Below are 9,338 nucleotides of genomic sequence, written 5' to 3'. Positions count from 1 at the left end.
AATGGTGCTACTGAGCCAAGCCTCCCGCTCCGTTCATTATGACGAATTTCTATTTTCTCCCAGGGACTGACTGCAATCCAAACTGAGGCAGGCTGAGGAGGTGGCTGCTGGCGTGTCTGTGCCTGTGTTAAGCAGTTGGGGCTCCTCCAGGTCCTGGCTTGTTTCTCAGTGAAGGTCAGGTCCTGTTTCCGCTGAAGCAATTTCATATCTCTCAGTAGGGGCTGGATCAAGCCTTTAAGGAATTAGACTCTGCTTCAGTTCATACAAGCGAGCTCAACCTCTCAAAAATTCCCTTTTGATCCCTCCTATTCTGTTCAGGAATTGCTCTGAGTGTATCTATTGACTTTCCATGGAAAGTGGACATACCCATGTAAAAAACCTTGCTGCTGAAGGTTTTATAGAAGTAATATTGACCTTCCCATAGACGCTGAAGAGAATAGAAAGTCCTGTTTCTCTGTAAAACTAAACTAAAATTGTATTTGACGAGTTCTATAAAACGCTTATAGATTTTTATTTTTCCCTACTTTGGCCAAAACATCTTTTTTCGCACAAAGGCCGGAGGCACAATATTTACAGAGAAGGGGTGAAACACTTTTTTTGAAAAATATTTGTGCTGGCAAATCGTTGCAAATTTGTAAGCTCCCAGATGCATCTAAATAAATAATAGCAGAACTTTGGCTGCATTTGCAAAAAAATACATTGGATTTACGGGCTTGTTTCAGGTATAATCAGGATCTAGGTTAGGCTTACTGAGTATATACAGGCTTTATATAGTTTACAATGGAAGCAGTACCTGTGCAATCTTGTGGGAAGTAAATCCAGGTCGCACCCACTCCAAAACCAGGTCAAACCCTATTTTTACTGGCAAGCCTCTGACTGCTGCAGTCGTGCCCTGCTGTGGCCACAGGCTCACAGATTCTTCCAGAGATGTTGCAGATTTTCAGGTGGCGACATCAGTTCCTTCCTTGGGTGAAAAGGTGAATCTCTGCATACTGGGAGAAAACAAATGGTTCAGGGTTAGGTTGGGCCTGGAGGGATACTAGCTCCCCAGGGGGATATTAGCTTGCTAAACTTCACATGGTGCCAGGCTGGACAAGGCTGAGCTGGGCAGAGAAAGATCCATCCTGTTTCTGAGCTGGTGCCTAGAGGGATCCCATGGCATCCCATGCCTACTTTTAAAAGGTGCAGGAAAATGCCAATTCTTCCTAAAAGCAGCTCAAATCTTCCGTTCTTGCTGCTTATTTTCTCCTGTGGCTCATATCCTGACAAGAGCTCATCGCTTATCAGCATTGCTTGCCCTAAACCCTGCAAACCATCGATCAAGCCTCTTCCCTCCCTAGAGTAGGAGCGTCTCCAGCAATCAGAGAATGTCTTAAAACAAGAACTGGATCTTTATTTGCTTTGTGGCTCTCAGCTTCACGTTTTCTATGTTTTCTGCCACAGAGAGAGTATAGAAATGTTCCTCTCATTTTTAAAGAAAGCTGAGATAATCTGTGTCACAGGAGACAGCACCACAAAAGGTTTCCAAAGAATTTAAAGAGCTACCACCTAATACACTGTGGCCACAAGCAACCTGTTGTCTGAGATAGCCTAAACTAACTGATTATTACAATGTACTTAAATATCCATTAATTAAAAATGTATAAACTCTTTCTATGTGTAAGCATCATAAAGTACATGATCCCTGCTTTCCTCTGAAACCTCTTTCTTTCTTCCCACTGAGTCTTTTATTCCCCTGTCAACTCTCTATGTCTTCTTTTCTGTCTTTTCTCAGCCCCTGATGGCTTTGCTCAGTTCATCCTCTGTCATTTGTGTCTGGATCTGGAAACATTTCTCAGGACATTTGACTCATCCATCATTTAGATAATCAGAAGGAAAAAAAAAAAGAGTTTCCAGCTATGAACATCCATAAAAAGCACCAAGGAAAAAAACCCTCACCTTGAACTTCCCTTCCTGCTTTGCTTTTCATTTCATTTGAGAATCTGACTTGACAGTCTTTGCTCTGGCAAAAGTCCCACTGAAGTTATTAAGGGCAAGAGCTTGTCAGGATTAAGAGGAAGGATTTGAAATATCTGTGAGTGATAGCAATATCCCCAGTTCTATTAGGCTGGATAAGTATTCGCAAAGGACATTAACCCTGGTGCCTTGAGCCAGCTGCTGACTGCCCTGGGGGGAAAGGAGATGATGTTTCCAATGGGGACACCACTCCGTAGCTGCCTGTAATAAGGTTTTGCAACCCTTCCCTTGCAGAGCTGAACTCAGACCACTTCCTCTTAAAGTATCCATTGACCATCAGAAACAGGGTGCTGTTAGAAATGAATGGGCAGCGAGGAGCCTAAATGGGAATTAAGACTTAAAACTGGATGTTGGCGCCGAGTCTGGGCATGCTGGTGTCTATCAGACGATGACACAGCGGGTCCAGCCCAGGCAGGTGGTTACTGACTGCATTGTTGCTTTGAGGGCTGGATTTCAAAAGGCCACCTAAACTGTGCTGCAATCAGTGGGTGAAAATGTTTGGGCACTGGAACTAACAGAAACACCACAATCAGAGACAGCTGTAAGCTGGAGTAATGTTTTTTATGTTTCAGCAACTTAGCATCCCTTTTCTACTGATATGAACTTCTACTCCTCCTTTGCTGCCATTTCTCAGGGAGTGACTGTTATCACAGATCAAACGTTCACTTGGCCCATTTGATGGGCAAATACGAGTCCGAGTGCAAAGGAACAAAGGTGAGTGGATCAGGAAAGGAGAAATAAGGATGGAGTCAGTTAAAAAAGCTTTTCTCACACCTTTTTACGCTGTCTTGAGCCTGCAATACTGGACAGATTCAGGGATCACATGTATTCCCAGCTGGGTGCAGCGGAAGACAGTTTACACATACCTGCTTCAGAACAGGCAGACAGAAACACACGTTTTGTGCAGCAAATTCGGGTGCTGCTCCTGCTCATGCTGCCTTCTCTGCTGTAATTCCTGCCCTGACACACACGGCATCTACATGTGCGCATGATCTACTATCCCTCTTGTCAGGGGGAGATCACATTAATGTGCATGTTAAAACCAAATAAACACTGAAACATTTAAAACAAAAATAGCGTTTCAGAGGCTGTGTTCCATTCCCGCCACCCACCACCATTTATAACTAATTGGGGCTTTGTTATATTCTCTCACCCAGTGACAGATAAATACTAAACTCCACTGGTTAACAATAATCACCCTAATTATGCCAAGATGACATTTACAATACAGGCAATTGCTAATCCATTACCTCACTCTGCTGAATACTAGAACACTCAAATTAAAAGTTATTCACCCACAAAGAACAATGTTTTAGTAGCTGACACAGCTTAGTAAAGGAATTTATTAAGGTAATTTGCAGTTTTCCCATAAATAAAACGTTCTAGAGTTCCCCCGTCCTCCCCCCGCCCTTCCCCCAAAATAATCTTTTGTGATAAATCTCTTTTTTTTTCCTCTCTTGTAGTGTGGTTAAAAGAACAATAATTGAAACTGACAGACAGAGTTAGGTATTTAAATTTGCTTACCTGAAAGACAACAGAGAGATTCTCTTCCATCCCTTCAGGTTCTTTTTGGAGAACTGGGGTGATACTTGTGGTTTTTGATGTGTAGGAGGTCACTGCTGTAAAACCTTTGCCAACGTGGGGTTTCGATGAAACCTAATGAAGGCTCTGAATGCATCAAGGAGTTGTGACCAGCGCTGAGACGTGCAGTGTGTAGTTGACGGTCCAATGTGATATACCAGATGGGACTGGCAGGACTCTGGCTCTCATCAGAGAGATGCTGAGGAGGAAGCAAAAGGGCTGTGAGTGTCCTTAAGCATGGGCTTCAACTCAAGCACAGGGCTAAATGCTGAGGCCTCTGCTTATACGATGTCCCAAAACAAAGCCAAACAAGAACCCAAACGGGGCTGCCTGTGTATCCCAGCCTGTGGCGAGCAGCAGTGGTGTGGGGGAGAAGAGAGGCACCTGGGAGGTTTACTCCAGTACCTGGAGGCCTTTTTTCTTTCAGTGATCTCTTCCCGACTCTTATCCCAGCGTTAAAACACCCACAAAATGGGAAAATACCTCTCAGTTTGATTACCTAGGAAGGGAGGGAGTCCCATTGACAAATATTAATGGAGGGAGGAAAGTGTTAAACAGACACAAAAAAATCAGAGCTGGGTTTCATTGCACCCCCTGAGCGGCCCCTCGCACCTGGTGCTGGCAAAGCCTCTGCCAGCAGCAGATCCAGCTGAAGGATGGAGCAGGAAGGGATTTTTTGGGGGTTTGGTTTTTACTGTTATCACAGCAGCTATGGCCAAAGCTATTTGCAATAAAGCAGCAAGTCGCAGCAAGCCAAGAGTCCCTGCTAGCACATACCCGCTACGTGCTGGCCACCTGCAGCGGCAAAGCCAGCATCCCTCCGGGAACCAGTGTCAGCCAAGTCGCACAGCGGGCCCCAGCCCTACATGGAGTGAGCAGCTTGCAGGGGAAGCCGGGTGTTCGGGGCAGCATCCGCCAGACTGATCACTGCCTGCTTGGGAGATGGCTAGAGGACTTAGAGCGGAGCTGCCGTACATCTGTGTCTCCTGCCCAGATCCTTTCTTTCTGTCCAGGCGTTTCATCCCAGTGTAAAAAAAGATGTGAGCCATTTCTCTGGGATGTTAAAGCCCTGGCAGCTGGGCTGGAGCAGTAGCTCAGGGTGGAGAGCAGATGTCCAGAGACCTGGTCAAACAGCCCCCATGCACGTGCAGCTGAGCTCTCCAGCACGGACACCCTGGGTCTCTCCTGTCTCAGACATGTTAGATTTACTCTGTTTATGCACGTTGTCATTGTGGCAAACGAACTGTGACTCCACATTGTTCTGCCCCATCCGTGCATGCCACAGTGTATGTGGCCATCTTTATGGTCAGCATTTGGGATACGAGAGTGAGCCCTGCTTTATTCTGTGCTACTGCATGGTGATTCTGCCCCTGGCTGAAGCAAAGGAACATGCTGTAGAGGGAAAGCCCTGTCACTCTGCTTTTTGTACCAAAAGTGCTTGCAGCATTTGGGAACAGCACTGAAATGGCGTGTACACAGCCATGCGCCCCACATGCTTTGCATACAGCCGCTCTGGTTCAGTTCCTCCCTGCATGATACTCTCTCGAGGGTAGCTTGGATGTTTCTGTCCGATGGAGACAGATCGCAGGAAGGCAGCTCTCATAAACAAAGATCTGCAAGCCTTGTAATCACCACTACTCCTTCTTCTCCCCCAGCTCAATTAAGAGACAATGTTTTCCTGCTCACCCCCTCTGCTTTTATTTGCTCCATCTCGTGCTTCTGCAGAGTTTTCCCTGCCCTTCCTTCTGCAGCTGCATGCTAATGGAGCAGGCTCCACTCCAGCCCCGAGCTCCTGGCCCTGTGCAGACACCCAGGGCAGGAACGAGACAACTTCCAGAACTGCTCCTGGGAAAATGGGAGCTTTTTTTTTAAAAAATAAGCCTTGCTGTAAAGGAAATCTGAGTGAGGAGAAGGTGTGCCATAAAAGATAAATCTTTGAAATGCACACTGAACCTCATGTGGGGGTGCTTCTACTTGGTGATAAAGTGGTGTTAATTTGAATGAACTTTATTCCTTCCCAAGGAGTGTAAACGAAGCCTGATTAAAGCCACTTGAATTCTGAATAAAAGAGTCTGCCCGTGGAGTTAATGGTCAGTAACAGGCAGCAAACAAAGCCGGGTAATGCTTGTCACAGCAGGGTTCAAACTTCAGCACATAACTTCTTATGATCTGAAAACTATATTTCATCTCAACATACAAACTGACAACTCCAATTTGTACAGACGTACCAAGACAGTAATATATGCCACTCTTTACTTGTTCCTATTCTAGGCCACACAGGGCCGTAAATACCCCCACGCTTGTGTAATAACAGATCAGAGGAGAATAAATTCTAACCACAGCTTGGAGGGACACAGCAATACCACCACTTCAGCTCTGCTAGCTCACCCAGGTCTGGACCACATTATCTTTCAACTATCAAAATCACATCTTAAGTAAATGGAGAAGCTTGTGGAGCTGACTCATGCCAGTTGTGACTACAGTCCCAATTCTCACTGTAATTCCTTGCCCATTTTCCTCTTTTTTTCCAACTTGTTGCCATTAATCTGTTTTTTCCTTTCCCCTTCTGCCCCCTGCCAAATTCCTGCCCAGTTGAACCCAGTAACTCTGGCTCAGCCATTTCTCTTCTGATGGAAAGCTCAGCCAGCATTTCAGTGGCCATTCAGCTCTGCTTCCATCTCCCTAGCTGTGCAAGATCTCCCATTCACACCATCAGATCTGAACCCACAGCCATGAATGCTTCAGCACTGGAGTTGAAGGTATGACTCTTCTCTACGCAAACTGGAGCAGAGGGAGGCAATGTGCTGGCCACAGAGGGTTAAAGCATTTTACCTAGCATCCAGCATCTATTTATAAGGAAAGGAGAAGGCTCTGTCAGCCTGGAGTACTTCCTTATTTTCCCTGATTGCAAATCTGAATTTTGGTGACGAGAAGCACCCACAACTCTGTGTGTTTGACCCCCACTTGGCCTCTGACATTAGCAATGCAGAAAATTCACAGTGCCACCAAAACAGGGAAACTGTAATTGCATCTCCACTGACAGATGCTGGTTGTTGAACTGTGAGGAGCAACAGGGGATTTCTTGCTCTCTGTTCTTAAAGGCACAGAAAGATGGAGCTCCCTTGTTCTTCACTGACCGCAATTATTTTCTGTCTTTTCCATTTTGAGCTGCATATTTCTTCTCTGCCAAGCTTCTACTTTTATCGGACAGTGTCTGGTTCTTATAGGGTGCACAGAAGTGATGGAAAAGAAAGAATGAAAGAAAGAGGGAGGGAGGAAGGAGTAACATTAAAATCAACAGTTTCTCTTCCTCTCATTTTAGGTCAGAAAAAGTCTTCCCAACTTTACGAAAGGCATATTGAAAAAAAAATCAGTAAATTCATGAACATGCAGTTATTACTTAGCAGACAAATTACATTTCTTCCGAAATGTTCCAAAATGCATTCATTTTCAGAGTACATTACTTTCATAATACTGTGTGGAACATTAAATGAGAATTTCCCTGACTTGGCTACAGAGCACATTTTTATATTTCATAGTCTGACACAGAGCCCAGGGTAACTAATGAAAATCTTTTCGAAAAGTGACAATCTTGTCTAGCAGCCTTGCCTGTTGAAGAGATTGCAACATAAAACAGATGAGTGCCCTGCTTGACAGCTAATTGTGTCGGGCTTAATTACAACAAGCAGAATTTAATCGGCTGTGCAGTGCAGTTTTTTAGGATGGGGGAACCATCTGGAATGTACCTTGCTCCTAGGCTGATGGAGGGGCGGGCATCGCTGGATTTCAAAGACAGGGGAGCAACTGTGCACGGATTTAAATGCAGAAGTAGTTCCTTCCTTAGTGTATTTCATTTGAGCTGTTTGATGAATTTTAGAGATATTTATGCAAACCCACACCCTGTTGCCTCGTGAAGACAAGGTTTTGGAAACCTTCCCAGGCTCAATTTGATGAGCCTCGTTCCCCTCCGTGGCCCTGTGCTGTGGCCAGACCTCGACACAGAGCTGTCAAGTTTCACATATTGAGTCACTCTCTCGGTCCCTTGCTTCGCAAGCTCCACTGCGACGCCTGCCTCTCTCCCTGCCCCTGCGATCCTCCGTCCGGCTCTATCAATCAGGTGTGGGCAGTCCCAGCGCGGGACAGAGCTCTGCTGCAACCAAGGGAAAGTGCTGCAAAACCACATTTCTTGGTGTCATTGGCCTGTCCTGCCTTGCAGCCCAGCTTGCCAGAACACCAGGAGATCGAGGGAGAGCTCTGTTTATATTGGCATGAAAATATTTGAAAGGGAAGCACCCTAAGTCAGGGATCTCCAGGTTTTCAGCGGGAGGGGAGGGACAGGAGGGAAGAACCAGCCCTTTGCATTGTTATGTATCCCACTTTGAGGCTGAACATCGACACCCAGGGAGTACCCAGGCTGGGGAATACTCCAGCGCTGACCCTGGCGAGACTGACACAGTCTCCTGCTGAACTCTGATGGAAACAGGCTATTGATAACAGACAAACTCCCTGAACTGCAGGCTAAACCAGTCCTTCATCCCCCCCCCTCCCCGCCCCCCAATAGATTTAATACATAGCTATTAAAATAGTCCTTTGTCATGTCAGAACAAGGAAGAACGAAACATGCATTTCAAAGCCTTTGAAACAACAACAACAAAAGGCTCTTGCTAGCCCAGAAATCCTTTGGTACCGCATGCCTGGCAATAGCTGTGTGCCCACAGACTGGTCCCTGCAGGCAGGAACAGGGCTGCTCCCGTCCCTGGGAGCCTGGCAGCCGCAGCAGTGCTGCCCGGGAGCGAGGAGCAAGCAGGGCCTGGCTCCAGACTGCCCTCACTCATGCACAAAGCTATCAATGCCAGTGCAATGGGGATTTGGCTACAACTGCCCCAGCCCGTGGCGTGCCTGCATTGCCCAGGCAAAGAATTAATCACTGCAAACTTTCAGGACAAAGTCAGTCACAAAAGACACCACTGAGCTCCCTGTGTCTGCAGTGTGCAGATAGGTTCCTCACTTCAGGGGTGTTTTATCCAGCAGTCTTTGCTGTTGGGTAAGCAGCAGTACATGCAAGAGTACTGAGCCCTCAGCATCTATCCACTGCTGTTTTCATCCACCAAGAGTTGGCTGAGTAAGGCCTCTCTGGAGGGAGCCCCAGCAGGGAACTCTAAGGATCTAACATCTCACAGCACGGTCCTCACGTCCTCTCCCAGGCCTGTGTGTTTAACCCACTGCCTTCCTCGCCTCTCCCTGGCTTGGCATTGCTTGCTGGGCCCTTCCCTTTGCGGCTGCTCCTGCACGGCCGGTTGCTATTCCTGGCCACAGGGCTCTAATCTGCTTCTTGACTTCAGCTGCTTGTTTTGCCTTGGCTCTGCTGTGAAGTTCCTGCAGAGTTTTTCTTGGTGTAATTGACTTCAGGCATCTTCCTCCTTTTTTCTGTTCCCCTGTCCATTTTACCCAGTCTTGTACAGTTTGATCTCAGAGAGGCTGCTGTGAGCTCCCTGCTGGGCTTGACGCTGCTCCCACACCTCCCATCTTCTCCAGCGCTGATGGAGCCATGGACGATTGCAGCATGGTGTCAGAGCGGTGTTCATGCCTCCCCTTCCCTGATGCTGCGTTTTGGCCCAGCAGCGTGGTCAGGGCATGGCCCCTCTGCACTGAGCAGAAGGGAGACCCTGCGGCATCTTGCACAGCATGGGATTTTTGGGAGCTGTAGGACAGTCCAGGTGAGTGCCCTTTGTTTTCAGTGC

The 9,338-nt window shown here is 46.9% G+C and overlaps 1 long non-coding RNA gene across 1 annotated transcript; it reads right to left on the bottom strand.

The window, feature by feature from the left end:
• Window positions 1-799: 799 nt before the first annotated feature.
• LOC138686320 (uncharacterized) lies at window positions 800-3,936 on the bottom strand. Its single transcript, XR_011325651.1, has 3 exons — window positions 3,541-3,936; window positions 2,883-3,069; window positions 800-992 (listed from the first exon to the last, which is right to left on the bottom strand). It is a non-coding gene; the product is annotated as an uncharacterized lncRNA (long non-coding RNA).
• Between the last annotated feature and the right edge of the window lie 5,402 nt (window positions 3,937-9,338).

Source organism: Haliaeetus albicilla, chromosome 8, assembly GCF_947461875.1.
Source record: "Haliaeetus albicilla chromosome 8, bHalAlb1.1, whole genome shotgun sequence".
NCBI lineage: Eukaryota > Metazoa > Chordata > Aves > Accipitriformes > Accipitridae > Haliaeetus > Haliaeetus albicilla.
The sequence above is the reverse complement of the archived record's forward strand: the minus strand, read 5'-3'. Positions and strand labels throughout refer to the sequence as shown.